Source organism: Ovis canadensis, chromosome 16 (genome assembly GCF_042477335.2).
Source record: "Ovis canadensis isolate MfBH-ARS-UI-01 breed Bighorn chromosome 16, ARS-UI_OviCan_v2, whole genome shotgun sequence".
Classification (NCBI taxonomy): domain Eukaryota; kingdom Metazoa; phylum Chordata; class Mammalia; order Artiodactyla; family Bovidae; genus Ovis; species Ovis canadensis.
The window spans coordinates 18,303,758-18,324,193 of record NC_091260.1 but is presented as its reverse complement, the minus strand read 5'-3'; positions in this window follow the sequence as shown (position 1 = coordinate 18,324,193).

Below are 20,436 nucleotides of genomic sequence, written 5' to 3'. Positions count from 1 at the left end.
TAGTGCTTCTATTGTTATGCCCAAGTCGTGAAATCTCCCAATGACCACCAGGGAGCCCATATCCAATGCAAGAGCAAGAGAGTTTTTATTACCAAGCTGGAGCTGGGGCTCCCACCGATACCGACGCAGCAGCTATAGGGAGGAGCCCTGAGCTCTGGGTTACATTGCTTATATAGGGTATTAGCGCGCCAAAAATTCAAAAAACGGGAGTCTCCGGGTCTGATTGGTCACCTTCTGGTAAAGGGTTAGGTGTTGAGTTCTGATTGGTTCTCCTTTCCCGGGCCTGACTCGAATTTCCCTGGCTGTCCAAGGGTTCTGATTGGTTCGCAGGTGGTGGGGTGAGGTCAGGGGATTTCCAAAGGCTCTTTTCCCGGAACCTTACAAAATGGAGTAGCTTTGATTCTTCACTATGAACGTGAGCATACACGGTTTTACATGGACATGTGTTCTCGTTTCTCTTGGGTATATATGCGTCTAGGAGTGGAATCGCTGGATCTTGCTGTAACTCCACGTTTCACCATTTGGGAAACCGCCACTGTGTGTCCGCTCTGCTTTGACTCTTTTCCAAAGCGCACCATTTTATTTTCCCACCTCCATATTTTCCCCATGCTTATTCTTGCCATCTTTGATTACAGCCATGCTAGTGGGTATGAAGTAATATTTGATTATGGTTTTTATTTGCATTTCCCTGATGACTCATGATGTTGAGCATTTTATCATTACTTATTGGCCATTTGTATATCTTCCTTAAGAAGCTATCTATTCAGATCCTGTGCTCATTTAAAAAATTGGATTGTTTGTTTTTATATTACTGAGTTGTAATGGTTTATAAATTCTAGGTACAATTTTCTCATGAGATAAATTATTTGCAAATTTTTTCTCCCATTCTGTGAATGGTCTTTTCAGTTTTTCATTGCAGTCCTTCAAAGCTTCCAATTTTTTCATTTTAATGATTTTTTTTTTCTTTCGTTGCTTGTGCTTTTAGTATTATACCTAAGAAACCATTGCCCCATCCAAGGTCTGTTATGCCCAAGTCGCGAAATCTTCCAATGACCACCAGGGAGCCGGTATCTGATGCAAAAGCAAGAGAGTTTTTATTACCAAGCTCAAGCTGGGGCTCCCACCGGCACCAACGCAGTGGCTATAGGGAGGGAGCCCCGAGTTTTGGGTTACACTGCTTATATAGGGAATATTCAGGTGAAAGGGTAACAAAGGGGGTGTTCAGGCTGAAGGACTACTGATTGGTTACCCTCTTCTATAGGGTCATGTGTGGATCTCTGATTGTTTTTTTTTACTTACATGATGAATCATTATTTCACAAAGGTAAATCATCACTTTCAAGGTAAATCACAAATGTAAATCATTACTTCCAAGGTACATCACAAATGTCACAAATGTAAATCATTACTTCCAAGGTAAATCACAAATCCTTGAACTTAAAGTCAGGAGGTTTATCCTAAAGGCTGATTGGCTTGTGCATAGCGGGGCAAGTTTAGGCAAGATCCAAAGTCTAAGTCTGTTTGTCCGGTACCTTTGCAAAAGTGGAGTTCTTTTACAAGATGGAGTATCTCAGGCTCTACAGGTCACAAAAACTTCTGTTTTCCTCTAAGAGGGACTATATCTCCTCATTCATTAGGCAGTGCCTTCTCACACTCCTTGCAGAGAACCAATTTTCCTTCCCCCTCACACTATGGCTAGCACTTTGCATTACCCAGCTTTTTAATTTTCACTTATCTAATGGGTATCACTGACTCAATGGACCTGAGTTCGCGCATGCTCCGGAAGGTAATGAAGGACAGGGAAGCCTAACATACTGCAGTCCCTGGGGTCACAAAGAGTCAGACACGATTTATTGACTGAACAACAACAAAATGGGTATACAGAGTGAAGTTTCACATTGAACTTTTGAAACAGACTTTAACATTTTTTCTCCTTTGGGAAAAATATGAGGGAAGTGGGGAAGGCAAGAAAGAGGCAGCTGGCTGGGAGGGCAGGACCAGGAGGTGAATCGTGCTGGACTGCTTGAGCCCCTGTGCAATCCTAGAGACAGACAGAGTGACCTGGAGCAGCCTAGGGGAGAAGGAAGTGCCGCAGCTGGACTTTGGGAGGATGGCTTCCCCGGTAGCTTGGCTGGAAGGCATTTAACCCGTACCTCCAAGGCTGGCGGGGCGCCTCCCAGAGGATGCTGGGACCTCCGAGAGGCTGGAATCCAGCCTTCTTATCACCAGGACGCCTCCTCTTCCTCCTTTTCCCCTCTCACTTCTTTCTTGGCAATTAGAGACTCTGTCTTAGCAGGACCCATATCATTTCGTTTTCTTCTTTTACTTTTATTGGAGTGTAGTTGGTTTACAATGTTGAGTTGGTTTCAGGTGTACAGCAAAGGGATTCAGTTACACACGTTTATTTGCTCTTTTTCAGATTCTTTTCTCATATAGGTTATCACAGAGTACTGAGTATAGAGTTTCCTGTGCTATACAGGAGGTCCTTGTGGGTTATGTATGTTTATACATAGTGGTGTGTGTATGTTAATCCCAAGATCCTGATTCATCTCTCTCTGACACCTTTCCTCTTTGGTAACTGTAAGTTTGTTTTTAATATCTGTAAATCTGTTTTTGCTGTGTAAATAACTTCATTTGTATCATTTTTAAAAATTAGATTCCTGTGTCATTTTGTTTTAATCTTCACCTCCTTTGCTTTCTATTCCATTTGCTCCCTTCCTCTCTCCTGTCCTCCTCTTCCTGCTCTCCCCACAGAAAGAGGGGGCACAAACCCAGGGCTTTAGCAGCATTTGCTGGGACGCCAGCTGCCTTCCCCCAGGAACAGAGAACCCGTGATACTTCCAACTTTTGGGTTTCATCCAAAGACCTTGGTTCTCTGGCCAGAATATTTGCACTGAGTTCAGCAGGGTCTTCTAGCTATTAATATTAAGATAACTTGCTATAACCCTAAAGACTTGCACATGTAGAAGGAAGAGGTTGACGCTATTTTGTTAAACCCCGGCTGCAACTATAGCTGGCTTGCCTAGGAAGAACATCACCCAGTTCTCCACAGGGATAATGTGTCTCTTTTGGAAATAACCTGAAAAGGGGAGAGATGTGTGTGGGAAAAAAAGAGCTTAATTGTTCTGATTAAAAGGAAACAGCAGCTTGAAACTTGGCCAGCAGCTGCATGCAGACCTCTGAGGAAGCAGGGTTTGTGAGAGTAAATAGGGGACTTGGGGGCAGAGTAATTTACTTTGGGGATGACGCCCTTTGTTAATTGCAGACCTTCAGGAAACATCTGCTGAACTTGACAGCTGTGCACTGGCGGTCAATGAAAACCAGCTTTAAGTTGACAGGGAAAGAGACCGTGGGGGTGGGGGAGACAGGAATGAGGCTGAGTGCTCAGCGCGAATGGGGAATCAAAGACAGGAAGTGATCCGTAAAGTATAAGCCCCTGGGGGCGGGTGTCTGGGAACACTTGGAAAAGAGCCCCAGGCTGCTCCATAATATGCAGATGTGGGCTTTCCGGAAGAAGGAACCACCTCCCCCCACCCCCCACCAGACTGGTGAACTTGGGGATATTCAAACAGAAGACATCTGGGACATGTGTGTGCCAGCACACACACACACACACACACACACACACACACACACACACACACACGCACTGCGGCGCAGGACCAGACCTTTAACAGTGAATCTCTACCTTGCGGGCAAATTTGAATTGCCTGGAGGCTTTAAAAAATGTGCCAGGCCTATGCCTCCCCTAAACCAATGACATTAGAATCATCAGACTTTGAGAGTTAGGATCATCTGACTTTCAGAGTGATTTCAGCTTAGGGTGCTCAGCGCTGTCCAGAACAAGGGACCTTGACAACCCCAGCTGCACAGAAAACTGATGTCAGATATCACCTCCTGAACCAAAAGACTCAACTGAGCCCACACTCCTTTCCTTCACTCGTTTCCACTCCCCAGCCTTCTTCCTCCCTTTCCCACTCATTTCTTTACTCCCCTCCCCCAGGTCAACAGGCACCTCTTCCACTGGGGACGCACAAAATTCAGGAATTTGAATTTCAGATAAAGGGTGAATAATTTTTTCAGCATAAGCATGTTCCATGCAGGGGTTTCCCTAGTGGTTCAGATGGTTAAAGAACCTGCCTTCAATGCAGGAGACGTGGGGTCGATCCCTGGGTCAGGAAGATCTCCTGGAGAAGGGAATGGCAATTTCACTCCAGTATTCTTGCCTGGAGACTCCCATGGACAGAGGAGCCTGGCGGGCTACAGCCCATGGGGTCACAAAGAGTCTGACACGTCTGAGCGACTAACACCTTCACATGTTCCATGCAGTTACACAACATACTCGTAAAAAACTGATCCGTGACATATACTAAAATTCAAATCCATCCAGGCACCTAGTGTTTTTAGGTGCTAAATCTGAAAACCCCAGATAGGAACAACTTAAAAAATAAAAAAGGTAAAGACTTCTCCCACTGGCGAGATCTGGCGAGACGACCAGCCCCCAGCCCAGAGTCAAAAATTCAGGGCAGACTGCCAGGGAGAATCAGCAACTCGTCTCTGCTTTTCCCGCCCGTGTTACGGGTTCACAGCGCTACACGTTACCACCACCAGAGGGCGCGCCATGAGCGGGCAGGAGGAAGCGACTTGGGAGAACCGGCCAGGACTAGTTGCCCTGCCCTCCCCAACACAATACTCAAGGATGGAGGACAGAAGGAACCGCGAAATGCGCAGGAATGCTCAAGCAGTGGGTTAGAGGGAAATGGATTACTCTTAAACTAGATCCTCCTGCCGACAGCCAAAATGAAATCGGAGAGGAAGCTACACCCGTGTGAATGTGTGTATGCATGTAAACGATTGGGGTTTGTTGGCAAAATTCTCTCACAAATGCTGTAACAGAATGTATGTGTATCTATACATAGGTATTTATGGAAGTTCCTTTTTTTGCATTTAATATATTCTGAGGATTATTCTATAGTATTTGTTGTTGTTTAGTCACTAAGTCATGTCCGACTCCTTTGTGACCCCCAGGGACTACAGCCCACCAGGATCCTCTCTCCGTGGGGTTTCCCAGGCAAGAATACTGGAGTGGGTTGCCATTCCCTTCTCCAGGGGATCTTCCTGACCCAGGGATTGAACCTGTGTCTCCTGCATTGGCAGGCAGATTCTTTACCACTGAGCCACCAGGGAAGCCCCTTCTATGGTATATAGATAGATAGATAGATAGATAGTGAAGTCGCTCAGTCGTGTCCGACTCTTTGCGACCCCATGAACAGTAGCCAACCAGGCTCCTCCATCCATGGGGTTTTCCAGGCAAGAATACTGGAGTGGGTTGCCATTTCCTTCTCCAGGGGATTTTCCCGACCCAGGGATCGAACTCGGGTCTCCCGCATTGTAGGCAGACGCTCTACCGTCTGAGCCACCAGGGAAGTACTAATTTCCTTGTATTGTTGTTGTAGCCACGCGTTCCGGGAAACAAACTCACTCAGAAGGACAATGCAGATAGTGGAGCGCAGTTTATTACACCGGCGGGCCCAAGGCAGAGTCTCCTCTTAGCCAAGGACCCCAACCAGTTTTTGTGAAAACCTTATATACCCTAAGTGTACTTGCTCAAACCCACCTCCCCAAGTTCCTTGAAACTAGTCTGGACAAGGTAAGAGATACGATCAAAGTTAGCCCATGATTCATGTGTCACAAGACTAGATAAACGATATTTATCAATAGGCCTGTGGTCATATCCCGATAAACATAATGGAATTTACCACTTTGTTCTGTTACAGAGATAATTAGCATATTCTTTTAGGCAAGGAGAGTCCAAGAACAAGTCCTGAGGCTCTTTTATCCAGGGGGGTCTGGTTTCCCATTGGTATGCCACTTCTATAGACACGGGCACAAAGTTCAGAGTCCATTGGGAGGGTGACCGTGTGTGTGGCCTAGTGTCCGCAGCCTGGCCTAAGATGGAGTCCAGCTCTGTCCGTTTCCTCCTTCAGTATCTTCACAAGGACCTGTGAGGCAGGGGCCATGGTTATCATCCATCTTTCAGATGGAGCAATCACAGCACAGAGAGGTGAAGTGACTTGCCCGAGATCGCACAGCAAGTAACCAAGTGAGATTGAGACCAGGGCCATCTGTCTTCAGAGTACATGTGGCCCCGATGTGTACCTAATCATGCTTCATGCTTAATCATGCTTCTGCACTGCTTTGTTTTAACCAGGGCATCACAGCCTATGCTGTTGTGCATATGACCACATTGGATGGACACTGAGCTAAGCTCAGTTTCCAGGACTTCTGACTACAAATGACACGGCAGCAGGAAAGCCTTGTGCAGCGGTGATTAGGGCTCTGCAAGGTAGACCCTCGGTGGGGCAGACCCAGGTCACGTTTCCATAGTAACTGCCACATTTTCCTTCCTATCCCCAGCAACTGTGTGTAAACATCCCCCACCCCTCACTGCCACCAAAGACGCCGGAGAGCAGACACAGCCTGTGGCGAGGCACAGGGGTGCGCTGCGGAGCGGCAGCACAGCCACACAGGCGGGAGAGGCTGTGCGCCGTGAACTGGGCGACCCAGCCGAGGGGCTTCAGGGCGAGTCCAGGCAGCCAGCACCTCCGCGCAGGCACCTTCCTGGTTAAGCATGCAAAGACCTCAAACAGGGCTTGTGCAGCAACATGAGCTGTGCCCGCTGGTCTCCGTGGAGCCGATGGATTGAGAAGAGAGAGGATTATGGTTCTTGCTGGTTCCCAGAGTGGGGCTCAGGGAGCTTGGGAATGAGAGAGACTGTTCCTGTCCCACCTGTATTCCCCCAGAGACTAGAAGAGACGAGGATGAAGGGCACCCCTGAAAACACAGACTCAGCACTCCACCCCGCCAAGGGGACTTTACACGCGGTGACAGAGTCACAGGGCCCAGAACTGGGGTGTGCTTTGGGGTGTCTGTGCCCCTCTGGGGGGTCCCAGATGGGACTTGCATAGAGGAGGCCCCTCCCACACTCTTCTCCCCAGTGACGGAAGCCATAGCATGCATGCTGTCTCTCCTTTCCAGTGACGGGGTATGTGATGACCTAAACCTGAGCATGACTTTCCCTTATCCACTTGCAATGCATATCTGTCCTTCTGCTTGTCTGGCATTTTTGTTGTTGTCTGTTTAATTAGCTGCCCCAGTAGTTGCAGCAAGTGGGATCTAGCCCCCCTAACCAGGGATCGAACCCAGGCCCCCTGTCTTGGGAGCAGAGTCTTAGCCACTGGAGTACTAAAGTGAAAGTGAAGTCGCTCAGTCGTGTCCGACTCTGTGCGACCGCATGGACTGCAGCCCTCCAGGCTCCTCCGTCCATGGGATTTTCCAGGCAAGAGTACTGGAGTGGGGTGCCATTGCCTTCTCCACTAGGGAAGTCCCTTGTCTGGCATTTTGAACACTTCATGGCTTTGAAAAATTCTCTCCTCCTGAGTCTGACTCTCCAGAGAAGCCAGAAGCTAAGGTGCAGGTGCGGGAGCAGGCTCTCCGAGCAGCTGCCCCAACAGCGGACTCTGACTCAGAGCCAGTGGCTCTGAGATGAAGCAGACGCCCACTGAGGGCGGGGTGAGGGGGATGGCAGGGGCCAGGGGCCAGGGTTCCGTCTGGGCCCTCCTGCGTGGTGCCTCTGCTGGGGGCTGGCCACGGTCCTGCTTCCTGGAGCTGCCCCACTGTGGCACGTGTGGGCCGAGTTCCCACGGCAGAGCCTCTGACCTGGTTCTAGGGCTACTCTGGAGAAGCTGGCAGCCCCCAGCCTTCTGCAGTAAATCCCGTTTCCTCCTAAACTCACTGCAGGTGCTTTCTGCAGTTTGCAGCCAAGCCTGCTGGAGACCTCCCTGTTGGCCTAGCATCTTTGAATGGGAGGCATTGAGTGTGATGGCTGCGGGGTACCACGTTTCCCTGTCAGATACAGCCAACTCCTCAACTAAACCAACATCCCATAGGGGAAACAGACCTCCAGGTAGGGTCATTCAGATTAAACAATGCTTGGGGTCCATGCAGGAGGGTCTGGCCTCCCGCCTCCACACTCTCGCCTGTGTGGGCAGAATGAACTTTCTTGAAAATCATCTGGCTGTGCAACTGCCCAAGTGATATCTCTGCTGGCGTCCCCTGTCCCATGCCCATGAGGCTGCCGTGTGTGTGTGTGTGTGTGTGTGGAGAGGGGAGTGTCAGCAGGCTTGCGAGGGAGACAGGAGAGTGGGCTTGGGCACCTATAACCCGGACCCCTCCCGTTCTTGGCCACCAAGGTCAGCAGCATCCCTTTCCCATCAGCCCTGGGCTCTGGTCACCCCTTCCTGCCTCCCTCCTTGGGGTGGTCACAGCCTCCCAAAGAGGGGGGAGCACATCGCTGCAGCTCCAGCCCCAGGTCTGCCCCACCCCGTTCCTTCACCCCGCCCGCTCAGGAGTACCCTCACCCTTGCCTCACACGCAGTCATCAACGCCAGGAAGCTGTGGAAGTTCCCCCACAGATGCAGGGCTCATCCCTGAAAAGCCGGGGGTTACCTCGTGTGGCAAAGACTCTGCCGGTACCATTAAGCTACTGATCGTGAGACAAGGAGATGCTCATGCGTTATCTAGGGGACCCTAAATGTCATCACCAGTTATCCTTAAAGGGGGCTTCCCAGGTGGCGCTAGTGGTAAAGAACTTGCTTGCCAACACAGGAGACTTAGATAGGGTCGGGAAGATCCCCTGGAGAAGAGCATGGCTACCCACTCTGGTATTCTTGCCTGGAGAATCCCCATGGACAGAGGAGCCTGCTGAGCTAACAGTCCAGGGGGTCACAAAGAGTCGGAGACGACCGAGCAACGCACACTTTAAGGACCTCTGAGCCGAGGAACACCACCAGCCTCTGCTGCTGCTGCTGCTAAGTCGCTTCAGTCGTGTCTGACTGTGCAACCCCATAGACGGCAGCCCACCAGGCTTCCCTGTCCCTGGGATTCTCCGGGCAAGAACACTGGAGTGGGTTGCCATTTCCTTCTCCAATGCATGAAAGTGAAAAGTGAAAGTGAAGTCGCTCAGTCGTGTCCGACTCTTTGCGACCCCATGGACTGCAGCCTACCAGGTTCCTCCGTCCGTGGGATTTTCCAGGCAAAAGTACTGGAGTGGGGTGCCATTGCCTTCTCCGCCACCAGCCTCTAGAAACTCAAAAAGGCAGGGAGCAGACTCTCCCCTCGGGGGTTCCAGAAGGAACTTTGGCTTTAGCCAATGACCCTGATTTTTGACTGCTCACCTCCAGAACTGAAAGGGGAGAAACTTTGTTGCTTTAAATGGAGTCTGTGGTCATTTGTGACAGCAGCCCCAGGAAACTGATTACAGGGCTTTCCCACCGCCAGGCTGGGCTAGCGGCCCCATCGGAGCCCCACCACCTGGAGCTAGCTGGTGGCTCTCCCCCGCTGCCAGGAGCCTGCAGCTGACCTGTCCATCTTCTCCAGCAGACCCCACGCTCGGACGCAGCCCCATGACTCCTGTCTCCCCGGCATGTGGTGTGGCTGGACTGAAAGCTTGAAGCTTCGTCACTTGTGGACTGAAGTACCCTAAAGCGGGGATGCTCACTGCCTTTGGGAATCCTAGAAACTCCTCCCTGTGACCCGCAGGGCATCAGCCCTGGCCCCAGGACTCCAGCTGTCAGCTTCCTTCAACAGCTCTTATGGGGCCAAACTGAGGCTGAGACCCTGGTCCTCCAGGGACCCAACCTCTCAGAGGGCAGCTTCTCAGCCCACATGCTTGGGATCCAGGGAGTGTGAAATCTGGGAAGAGTGTTCCATCAGCAGGGGACAGGAGCAGAGGACCTGGGAGAAACACCTGGCACACCATTCTGTCCCCTCTCCCTGCTGAGCTCCAGGGACTCCCTGGAGGGCGTGGTTCGCAGTGCTGGAAGGGTTTGTGTGGTCACCTCTGTGTGCTCAGCTCTGTGCCCAGTACCAAGGGCCCTGGGGCCAGAGGCCACGGCTCTGCAAGGGATCTGCGTTAAAATTAGGTGATCTTGGGTCCTCTCCACCCTCCTTCCCTGAACACCTGTCCTATCCCCACTGTCCTGGCAACAAAGCCCCACACCTGCCATGGCACTCAGGTCCACCAACCTCAGTCAACCCTCTCACTGGGCATGGGGCTGCAGCCTGCTGGGCTCCCTGCCGAGGACATCTGCTGAGGCCACTGCACCACGGTGCTCCACGTGGCCCCTGCACTGTCCCCTTCTCCATGCCATCCACGGGCCTGGGGAATCTCTGAGAGCAGCCATCAGCAACCTAGAAATGGCATGCATGTTGGCTGAGGGAGCAGAGCAGAGGGAGCCTGTGGGCAATGGGGAGGAGCGTGTTTACCGTGGCGGCCTCTCTCGTGACCACTGCTTTCCTCGGAATGTGGATCTGGATACCCTCGTCCTTCATGCCACACACCTCGTTAGTCCTCTGCCCTCTCCTCTCCCACATCTCCTTGCTCATCCACTCCAGCCACACTGGACTTCTTGCCATTCTCTGAACCGGCAAGAATGCTCCCTGCCTCAGGGCCTTTGCACAGGCTGTTCCATCTGGCCATCGTGCTCTCCCCCAACCCCCCAGGCACCCTCATGACTTGAGCCATCACTTTTCCAAAACTTTGTTCACATGGCATTTTATGAATTGCCCTGTTCCGATTATCCAGTTTAAAACTGCAGCCTCTCCAGCAGACCCAATCTCCCTGACTTGCTCATTTTCCTCCCTTTAAAAAACATAGCAGTTATCATCCTCTAAGAGTGAGGGAGAGGGTGTGATGATTTGGGAGAATGGCATTGAAACATGTATACTATCAGGGAAGAAATGAATTGCCAGTCTATGTTCGATACAGGATACAGGATGCTTGGGGCTGGTGCATGGGGATGATCCAGAGAGATGAAATGGGGTGGGAGGTGGGAAGGGTTCAGGATTGGGAACTCATGTACACCCGTGGTGGATTCATGTCAATGTATGGTAAAACCAATACAGTACTGTAAAGCAAAATAAAGTAAAAATAAAAATTTAAAAAAAAAAAGAGTGACTTTTTAACCTTTCTGTTTATAATCTTTCTCCATATGGGCAGGAGCATTGGTCTGTTGTGTTCACAGATGTTTCTCCTGTACCTAGAACAGTCCTATCACATAATGGGCCCTCACCAAATATTAGCTGAAGAAATGATGGATGAGCTGCATGAATGAGTGATCAGGGGACACTTCACTGAAAGATGACAATTAAGCACGTCATGCAGGCAGAGGTTGAGCAGGGGCAAACCACCTGGGGAAAAACGCTCCCGGCAGAGGGGACAGCGGGTGCAAGGGCCCTGAGGTAGAAGCTGCTGTGTTGAGGCCACAGCAGAGACGTAATTGTGGCTGGAAGGAAGAAATTGGGACAAGAAGGGTGGGGAAGAGATCTGAGAGCAGAGCAGGCATTTACTCCGAGATGGGAAGCCACTGGGGCCTTTAGAACAGGGATGTACCCTGAGCTGATTTATGTTTTATAAACATTATTCTCTCTGCTGATTTTTAGAAAATACACGCTAAGGGAGGCAGAGGAGAAGCAGAGAGGCTAGTGAGAAGGTATCTGTTGTCATCCAGAGGGGAGACCTGGGGGACAGCCATGGGGTGTGAAAAGGGGCTGGACTGAGGATATATCCTGAAAGAACAATGCGGAGTGAAAGAGGAGGGGGCATCGGAGGCAGGCCCAGGTTTTAACCTGAGCAACTAGAAGGAAGGAGTAGCCACCTCCTGAGCTGGGGATGAATGGGATCAGCCTGGGACTGGGAAATCAGGAGTTCCATTCGGGCTTATTAGACATGAGGTGACTATTGGAAATCTAAGGGGAGACGTCAAATAAGCACTTGGGTATAGGAGCCCGGAGTTCACATGAGACTCCAGGCTTGCTGAAGGAATTCGGGAGTGCCTAGCATTTAGGTGCATCTTAAAGTGAGGCGGGGATACACTCACCTGCGCAGCGAGGACAGGGACGGGGAGAGGGCTCAGGGCTGGGCTCCAGCGCGGAGAGGCAAGGACGGAGGAGAAGCCAGAACAGTGCAGTGGAGGGCATCAGAGGAGAGGCACGGGCGGGAGACGGCAGGAGGATGAAGGGCGGGGGCAGGGCCATTCCAGTGGCTGACTGGCTCAGACAGGTGAGCGCTGAGAAGGCTTCTCCTGCCTTCTGAGCCAGTCTGGGGACCTGAGGTCATGGGACAGGACTGGAGACCCAGCTCTGTCACCACAGGCACTCTCCTTAGCAGCCTGAGACTTTGTTTCCTTTGATGTTCACTGGGACAAGAGTTCCAAAGAATATCAAGGAGAGATAGGAAGGCCTTCCTTGGTGATCAGTGCAAAGAAATAGAGGAAAACAATAGAATGGGAAAGACTAGAGGCCTTCAAGAAAATCAGAGATACCAAGGGAACATTTTATGCAAAGATGGGCTCAATAAAGGACAGAAATGGTATGGACCTAACACAAGCAGAAGATATTAAGAAGAGGTGGTAAGAATACACAGAATAACTGTACAAAAAAGATCTTCAAATCGGGAAAGGGTTCCAAATCAGGAAAGGAGTATGTCAAACCTGTATATTGTCACTCTGCTTTTTAACTTATATGCAGAGTACATCATGAGAAATGCTGGGCTGGAAGAAGCACAAGCTGGAATCGAGATTGCCAGGAGAAATATCAATAACCTCAGATATGCAGATGACACCACCCTTATGGCAGAAAGCGAAGAAGAACTAAAGAGCCTCTTGATGAAAGTGAAAGAGGACAGTGAAAAAGTTGGCTTAAAACTCAACATTCAGAAAACTAAGATTATGGCATTTGGTCCCATCATTTCATGGCAAATAGACTGGGAAACAGTGGCAGAGTTTATTTTGGGGGGCTCCAAAACCACTGCAGATGGTGACTGCAGCCATGAAATTAAAAGATGCTTACTCCTTGGAAGAAAAGTTATGACCAACCTAGACAGCATATTAAAAAGCAGAGACATTTCTTTGCCAACAAAGTTCTGTCTAGTCAAAGCTATGGCTTTTCCAGTGCTCATGTATGGATGTGGACCATAAAGAAAGCTGAGTGCCGAAGAATTGATGCTTCTGAACTGTGGTGTGGAGGAGACTCTTGAGAGTCTTGGGCTCTTGGACTGCAAGGAGATCAAACCAGTCAATCCGGAAGGAAATCAGTCCTGAATATTCATTGGAAGGACTGATGCTGAAGGTGAAACTCCAATATTTTGGCCACCTGATGCGAAGAGCTGACTCATTTGAAAAGACCCTGATGCTTGGAAAGATTGAAGGCAGGAGGAGAAGGGGACAACCTAGGATGAGATGGTTGGATGGCATCACCGACTCAGTGGACATGACTTTGAGCCAGGTCCGGGAGTTGGTGATGGACAGGGAAGCCTGGCATGCTGCTGTCCATGGGGTCGCAAAGAGTTGGACATGACTGAGTGACTGAACTGAGGACAGGAGAGTCTGTCCTTACGCGATGGGGGAAGACACTGAACAAGATTTCTGAAGGCATGGTGAGAAGTGGGGAATGGGCTTTCATAGGAGTGCACCACCTCAGTGGTTGAGAGAGGTGCCTGTGGGCAAGTGAGAGGAGGGGCTGAGGGAAAAGCCTTCATATTTTCCCATCTGGTAACAGGGATCAACAGCTACAACCAGCACACTAGCAAGGGCATTACTGCAACAGTTGGTGACGTTTGAATAAGGTCTGTGACGCCATAATAGTATAGCATCCGTATTAATGTTGCTGATTCTAATAACTGGACTGGAGAGGATGACCCTGTTCTTAAGAAACACATGAAGTAATTGAGGATGAAGGAGCCTCACTTCTGCAGCTCACTCTCAAATGGCTCAGAGTTTTTTAAATAGTATGTATTTAGAAAGACAGTGAATAATAAAGCAAATGTGGCAAAAGATTAACAACTGACGAATCGGATAACAGGTATGGAAAGGCTGCACTACCCTCCCAACTTTTGAGTAAGTTTGGAATGATTTCGAAATAAAAATTACTAAAAGACCCTAAAAATGTTTGTGGTACGTTCTTCCATAGTATAGTCTGAATCTTGTTCAATAAGAATACATTTATGTTACTAGAGTATGAGGCGGTTTTAGTTATAAAATAGGCACAGTAAATAAAAACCTCTCATAAACTGTAAGTCATAAGCTGTTAAATATTTATCATATTTGTCATTCTATTCACTATTGTTTCTGTTATTATTGACATTGTTAGTATTTCCAGGAGTTTTTCAATTGCACAGAGCCGCCTGCCGGAGAAAGGAGCAGTGACCCCACAAGAAACTGACCCAGACTTGCCCGTGAGTGTCCAGAGTCTCCAGCAGAGGTGCAGGTCGGCGGTGGCCTGCTGCAGGGGCAGGGGCAATGAGTGCATCAGTGCATGCATGGGGCCTTTTGAAGGAGGTCGCCATTATCTTTGTTACCTCCACCATAGTTTGGCCCTAGGTAAAATGGCAACCCACTCCAGTATTCTTGCCTAGAGAATCCCAGGGATGGGGAAGCCTGGTGGGCTGCCATCTATGGGGTCGCACAGAGTTGGACAGACTGAATCGACTTAGCAGCAAATAACAGGGAGGGAACACAGCCCCACCCATCAACAGAAAATTGGATTAAAGATTTACTGAGCATGGCCCTGCCCATCAGAACAACACCCAGTTTCCCCCTCAGTCAGGCTCTCCCATCAGGAAGCTTCCATAAGCCTCTTATCCTTCTCTATCAGAGGGCAGACAGACTGAAAACCACAATCACAGGAAACTAAGCAATCTGATCACATGGACCACAGCCCTGTCTAACTCAGTGAAACTGAGCCATGCCATGTAGGGCCACACAAGATGGACGGGTCATGGTGGACAGTTCTGACAAAATGTGGTCCACTGGAGAAGGGAATGGCAAACCACTTCAGTATTCTCACCTTGAGAACCCCATGAGCAGTATGAAAAGGCAGAAAGATAGGACACTGACAGGTCGGTAGGTGCCCAATATGCTACTGGAGAAGAGTGGCGAAATAATTCTGGAAAGAATGAAGGGATGGAGCCAAAGCAAAAACAACACCCAGTTGTGGATGTGACTGGTGATGGAAGCAAAGTTCAATGGCGTAAGAGCAATACTGCATAGGAACCTGGAATGTTAGGTCCATGAATCAAGGCAAATCGGAAGTGGTCAAACAGGAGATGGCAAGAGTGAACAAGTCGATATTTTAGGAACCAGCGAACTAAGATGGACTGGAATGGGTGAATTTAACTCAGATGACCATGATATCTACTACGGTGGGCAAGAATCCATTAGAAGAAATGGAGTAGCCATCACAGTCAACAAAAGAGTCCGAAATGCAGTACTTGGATGCAATCTCAAAAATGACAGAATGATCTCTGTTTGTTTCCAAGGCAAACCATTCAATATCACAGTAATCCAAGTCTATGCCCCAACCAGTAACGCTGAAGAAGCTGAAGTTGAACGGTTCTATGAAGACCTACAAGACCTTCTAGAACTAGCACCCAAAAAAGATGTCCTTTTCATTATAGGGGACTGGAATGCAAAAGTAGGAAGTCACCTGGAGTAACAGGCAAGAAACACCTGGAACAGGCAAATTTGGCCTTGGAGTACAGAATGAAGCAGGCCAAATGTTAATAGAGTTTTGCCAAGAGAACACACTGGTCATAGCAAACATCCTCTTCCAACAGAAGAGAAGACTCTACACATGGACATCACCAGATGGTCAACACCAAAATGAGACTGATTATATTCTTTGCAGCCAAAGATGGAGAAGCTCTATACAGTCAGCAAAAACAAGACTGGGAGCTGACTGTGGCTCAGATCATGAACTCCTTATTGCCAAATTCAGGCTGAAATTGAAGAAAGTAGGGAAAACTGCTAGACCATTCAGGTATGACCTAAATCAAATCCCTTATGATTATACAGTGGAAGTGAGAAATAGATTCAAGGGATTAGATCTGATAGACAGAATGCCTGATGAACTATGGATGGAGGTTTGTAACACTGTACAGGAGACAGGGAGGCCTGGCGTGCTGCGATTCATGGGGTTGCAAAGAGTCAGACACGACTGAGCGACTGAACTGAACTGAACAGGAGACAGGGATTAAGACCATCTCCAAGAAAAAGAAATAGAAACAGGCAAAATGGCTATCTGAGGAGGCCTTACAAACAGCTGTGAAAAGAAGGGAAGCGAAAAGTAAAGGAGAAAAGGAATGATATACCTATTTGAATTCAGAGTTCCAAAGAATAGCAAGGAGAGATAAGAAAGCTTTCCTCAATGATCAGTGCAAAGAAATAGAGAAAAACAATAGAATGGGAAAGACTGGAGATCTTTTCAAGAAAATTAGAGATACCAAGGGAACGTTTCATGCAAAGATAGGCTCAGTAAAGGACAGAAATGGTATGGACCTAACACAAGCAAAAGATATTAAGAAGAGGTGGCAAGAATACACAGAAGAACTATGCAAAAAAAAAAAATCTTCATGACCCAGATAATCACGATGGTGTGATCACTCATCTAGAGCCAGACATGCTGAATGTGAAGTCAAGCAGGCCTTAGGAAGCATCACTAAGAACAAAGCTGGTGGAGGTGATGGAATACCGCTTGAGCTGTTTCAAATCCTAAAAGATGATGCTGTGAAAGTGCTGCACTCAATATGCCAGCAAATTTGGAAAACTCAGCAGTGGCCACAGGACTGGAAAATATCAGTTTTCATCCCAATCCCAAAGAAAGGCAATGCCAAAGAATGCTCATACTACCACACAATTGCACTCATCTCACACGCTAGTAAAGTAATGCTCAAAATTCTCCAAGCCAGACTTCACAATATGTGAACCGTGAAATTCCAGATATTCAAGCTGGATTTAGAAAAGGCAGAGGAACCAGAGATCAAATTGCCAACATCTGCTGGATCATCAAGAAAGCAAGATAGTTCCAGAAAAACGTCTGTTTCTGCTTTATTGACTATGCCAAAGCCTTTGACTGTGTGGATCACAACAAGCTGTAGAAAATTCTGAAAGAGGTAGGAATACCAGACCACCTTACCTGCCTCCTGAGAAATCTGTATGCAGGTCAAGAAGCCACAGTTAGAACTGGACATGGAACAACATACTGGTTCCAAATCGGGAAAGGAGTACGTCAAGCCTGTATATTGTCATCCTGCTTATTTAACTTATATGCAGAGTACATCATGAGAAATGCTGGGCTGGAGGAAGCACAAGCTGGAATCAAGATTGCCAGGAGAAATATCAATCACCTCAGATATGCAGATGACACCACCCTTATGGCAGAAAGCAAAGAAGAACTAAAGAGCCTCTTGATGAAAGTGAAAGAGGAGAGTGAAAAAGTTGGCTTAAAGCTCAACTTTCAGAAAACTAAGATCATGGCATCTGGTCCCATCACTGTATGGCAAATAGATTGGGAAACAGTGCCAGACTTTATTTTTTGGGGCTCCAAAATCACTGCAGATGGTGACTGCAGCCATGAAATTAAAAGATGTTTACTCCTTGGAAAAAAAGTTATGACCAACCTAGACAGCATATTAAAAAGCAGAGACATTTCTTTGCCAACAAAGGTCCATCTAGTCAAGGCTATAGTTTTTCCAGTAGTCATATATGGATGTGAGAGTTATACCATAAAGAAAGCTGAGCACCAAAGAATTGATGCTTTTCAACCATGGTGTTGGAGAAGACTTTTGAGAATCCCTTGGACTGCAAGGAGATCCACCCAGTCAATCCGGAAGGAAATCAGTCCTGAATATTCATTGGAAGGACTGATGCTGAAGCTGAAACTCCAATCCTTTGGCAACCTGATGCGAAGAACTGACTCATTTGAAAAGCCTCTGAAGCTGGGAAAGATTAAACGCGGAAGGAGAAGGGGGCGACAGGGGATGAGATTGTTGAATGGCCACCGACTCAATGGACATGAGTTTTAGTAAACTCCGGGAGTTGGTGATGGACAGGGAGGCCTTGCGCGCTGCAGTCCATGGGGTCGCAAAGACTCGGACGCGACTGAGCGACTGAACTGACTGACTGACTGAACTGGCGCCAGGTCAGGCCATTTCGACCCCTGGGGCCCAGGTCAGGTCATTTTCCTTGACCCCCGCCCCAGGGAGCTCTCCACACCTGAGGCCAGCCTATGGGCTTTCGGCAGTGCCTCCCTCTGTCCACTAGAGGGCGCGCGCAACCCCTCCTTGTCGGCGCCGCAGCTCCAGGGAGTCGGACGCAGCCGCTGAGCCTCTGAACCTCCGATGTGGGCTGAAGGGAACCTGTGAACTCCCAAGCTCCCGGGCGGACCGTCTGGGGTCTCTGGAGTCCAACTGAGTTCCCTGATCCCCTTTTCTTTTCTTTTTTATCCTTGCATAGTCGGCTGTTGGCTTCAGGGTGACATTGAAAAAGCGTGAAGTTTAATAATTCTGGAGGCTGGATGGGGAAAATACAATAAATCAACCTATGCAGACCACCTACTCCAGCCCATTGGGATCTACTCAGAGGCAGGGTCACAGTACTGGCAGCAGAGCAGCCTGTGGGCCAGGTACGGGCCCCACGTGTCCTCTGCTCAGCTTCCCCGTGTCTTATAAACTGAAGTGGGCCGAGGAGGGGCATGGTGCTCATTGTTTTAAAATTTTTAAATTGAGAGATTTCACATAAATCCTATATTTCTGTCTTTGTGTATAAAATGGGGTGAAAGGACTATATCCTCACAAGGGAACCCTCTCTGGAGCTCTGGGGTAGTTGCCCTCTTTGGACTGGGCATACACTCCAGCTCACCCCAGACCTCAGGAGGCCCTGTTGTCTCACCACAGGGTAGACAGTTAGGAAAGCACATTTGTTAAGAGAAGGTTTTAGAGCTTGATTAGAACTCCTAACTGATAGGCATATGATATAGGGTCCTCCCTTGGGACTCCTGCCTGGGCACCACATTTCCAGGGACAGACCTGACCACCGGCACCTAGAACACTACTGGCATTTTCAGCAGATACTTTACAGATCTGATTTAAACAATAAACTTATGGGACTGGAGTGGGGTCAGTGGAGGGGTGAGAGGCAGTCCAGAACATCCTGCACTTGCCAGGTTGTGGGGCTGGATTCCAACTCCGTTGCTCGGGGCATTGGGATGGGAAGGTTGCCCCCATGCTCAGCCATCAGAAGCCAGATGAATGACTTCCCCATGGCTCCAGAGGTCTCAGTTCACGCCTCCACCACTGAATGAATGTGTGTTTCCGTTGGTTAAACTTGGAGATTAAATTTTGCGATGAGGCTACTGCCCTGAGTCCTGGGTGTCTCAGGAAAGGCCTCAGGAGGGACTCCAAGAACAGGCGGGACACAGACGCCTGTGTCACTCGGTGGTGAACTGGCATTCAGCGAACACCAAGGGCCTTCATCACCAGGGAGCACCAAGGAGCACCTGGACAGCGAGGCCACTCGCTGTTCTCATCTGGCGGGATCCTCTTCCTCTTCTAGCATCTAGCCTCAACTAAACCCAACCTTCTGCCTTCTACCTTCTCCAGTCGCATTGTGGGCCCAGAGGTCTTGTTACTAATTGCATCTCCCAGTGCTCCTAGGTCACAGGGTAATGAACTACTGATTTCTAAAAACACATTTCTCCCCAATGTGTTCTGCAAAATGCCTGCTCCACATCTGACTGCATAGAAGGCTTCTCTGATTCTCTGTTTTCTTGAGGACTTGATGCTCTCACTTTCCTTGTGATACCCTGGAAATTACTCCAAGTTTTCACTAGGCAAGATCAAGCATGTTCCTCAGAAGGAAGTCAGCTAGATGGAGCATCCCTTTCCCATCCCCTCCATCCTCCTTTCTGGAATGCATAAGAGATAGCTGGAACTCCAACAGCTTCTTTGGGCCATGAGACAAACTAGAGGATGAAGGCAAAAACTAAAGATGGGGAAGCAGAAATAGTGAAGGAATCTGGCACCCCTTTGACCACGGAAGCCCCACACCAGTCCTGTAGAGCTGTTTGAAAGGAGAGAGAAGTCAGCATGATTGTTTATAAACTACTGCTGTCATAGCAGCTGCTGTGAACTTAATCAAGAGACTGTCTGTCCCTGGACTGACTTCCAGCTGAGATGCCTCTTCCCCTCTCTCTCCATGTGGAATTGACATCCTGTGAACTGCCTCAATCCACTTTGTGGGCCAGGATGTTGTTTCTCGGGTGCTTTGTACAATTGTTTATAAGAGAGAAGTGTATGCTGCCTGCGTCTCTCTTGGATAAAAATGTCTTTCAGATGACCTCCCTCTGATTCTCGTCTGGATGGTGTGTTTAGGCTAGGCTGACCTTCAGCCAGTATATAAAGACACTCTTGTACTGGCTGATAAATAATAAACGCTACCATGCAGGTTATAAGCAGTGCTTCAGACCCCACTACTGCACCCCTACTCTGGCCCCCATTGCTCCCTGTAACCCACAGACTCACCTAATCCAGCAACTTTATTCA